General features: G+C 46.8%; 1 non-coding gene across 1 annotated transcript; it reads left to right on the top strand.

Annotated features, from left to right (window-relative positions):
* The first annotated feature begins 1,974 nt into the window (after positions 1-1,974).
* On the top strand, positions 1,975-2,081 carry LOC141616125 (small nucleolar RNA R71). The gene has a single exon (XR_012530495.1). It is a non-coding gene; the product is annotated as a small nucleolar RNA R71 (small nucleolar RNA).
* The last annotated feature ends 207 nt before the right edge of the window (positions 2,082-2,288 follow it).

The following is a 2,288-nucleotide window of genomic DNA, read 5'->3' on the forward strand; positions in this document are numbered from 1 at the left end:
GACAACAGTTCATTGACCTCCTACACGAATACAGGGACGTATTCGCCTGGTCCTACAGAGATATGCCTGGGATCGACAAGGAGATTACAGAGCACATGATACCCATTAAGCCCGAAGCTAAACCCATGAAGCAAAGTTGCGCCGAATGCGCCATGAAAATCAAGGAAGAAGTGGATAAATAGTTCAAGGTCGGGTTCATCAAAGTGTCTGAATACTCTAACTAGGTGGCCAACATCGTGCCTGTACCTAAGAAAAACGGAAGAATTTGGGTTTGCATTGACTTCAGGGATCTGAACAAAGCGAGTCCAGACGACGACTTCCCTTTGCCACATGTTGACATCCTGGTGTACAATACCGCCGAGCACGCCCTCCTATCATTCATGGACGGGTATGCTGGGTACAACCATATTAAAATGGCTGAGGAATACATTCACAAGACTGCATTCACTACACAGTGGGGTACATATTGCTACACTGTCATGCCCTTCGGCCTCATCAACGCCGGAGCAACCTATTAAAGAACTGCTACCACTCTCCTACATGATATGATGCACAAGGAGGTGGAGGTTTATGTCGATGACATGATCGTCAAATTAAGAGAACGGGACGGCCACATCAACGCCCTCCGTAAATTCTTCGCTCGTCTGCGGAAATACAACATGAGACTAAATCCTCGAAAATGTGCATTCGGGGTCACCTCCTGAAAACTCCTAGGACACGTCGTCAACAAAAGAGGCATTGAGATTGATCCAACCAAAATCAAGGCCCTTCAAAAAATGCCTTGGCCTAAGAATGAGAAGGAGATTCGTGGATTTCTCGGTCAGGTTCAGTACATCAGCCGCTTCATAGCCAAGCTCACCATGATTTGTGAACCAATCTTCAAGAAACTTCGCGCCTCTGATCACACCGATTGGGACGACGACTGTCAAAAGGCCTTCGACAGGATAAAGGAAATCATATCCAAACCTCATGTCCTCATGCCACCTCAATAAGGGATTCCCTTATCTCTATACCTGACTGTCACCGACACAGCCATGAGAGCAATGCTAGCGCAAACAGTCGACGGCGAAGAACGAGCCATCTACTACATAAGCAAAAAGTTCATTGAGTATGAGACAAGGTATAACCAACTGGAAAAGACATGCCTTGCCCTAGTATGGTCAACAAAGAAGCTGCAGCACTACATGCTCAGCTACACGGTCCACATCTACTCCAAGATTTACCCGGTCAAGTACATCTTCGAAAAACCCGTACTAAACGGAAGGCTGTCTAGATGGACACTCATGCTCTCCGAGTTTGACCTCAAGTTTGTACCCCTCAAGGTTATCAAGGGAAGGGCAGTCGCCGATTTCCTAGTAGAAAATCCCGTCAGCGAGTTTCCAGCGACCGACACATGGTCACTTCCTGACAAAGACATCCTTTGTGCCGACTCCAACCCATGGGACCTATATTTCGATGGTGCAAATAATCTGGGAGGCTTCGAGGTAGGAATCCTTCTAATATCGCCAGAGGGGGAACATGTTCCGATCTCGGTCAAGCTAGATGATACCCGTCGCTGTGAGTACCAAAGATAAAATTTATAATCTCCTATTAAGACTAACCTAGGCTAGTGGTAACAGGGTCGATCCGCAAAGAGGCAGTTGTAAACTTTAGTTGTCTAATGAAAGTCTAAGGTAACAATTATGGGGGTTGATTTGGTATATCCCACCCTTAGAGGCTCCTTCTAGCTCATACTTGTCAAATCTCGCGGTGAGAGCCTCAAGTGCAGCAACAGAGGAAGATTCAGCAGCTCTCCTCTGGTTCCCTCTCGAATTCCCATACTCGGCCTTGTGGGTAGCTAGATCGTCAATGATCTTCCACCCCTTGGTTGCCCCAAATTTTCAAAGAAATCTTCCATTGGGCTGCAGATCCAAAATGGCCCTCTGATCGTCGTACAACCCATTGTAAAAATGATTGCACAAACTCCACTTTTCAAATCCATGGTGCGGTATGGTTCGCACTAACTTCTTGAATCGGACCCATGCCTCATGGAAATTCTCATCTGGCCCTTGTTTAAAACCCGTGATTTGGGCTCTAATAGCGATCGTCCTCGAAGCAGAAAAGTACTTCTTGTAGAACGCCAATGCCAATGTATTCCAATCAGTGATCTCCTGAGCAGCTCAGTCTAGATCTCTATACCACTCCCTTGCAGCATCACGAAGGGAGAAGATGAACATGGTCTCTTTGATTTGATCCTGGGTCACGCCAGCTGGTGGGGGAATGGAACAGCAGTAGTCAATAAAGGTCTC

This window comes from Silene latifolia, chromosome 11 (assembly GCF_048544455.1).
Source record: "Silene latifolia isolate original U9 population chromosome 11, ASM4854445v1, whole genome shotgun sequence".
NCBI lineage: Eukaryota > Viridiplantae > Streptophyta > Magnoliopsida > Caryophyllales > Caryophyllaceae > Silene > Silene latifolia.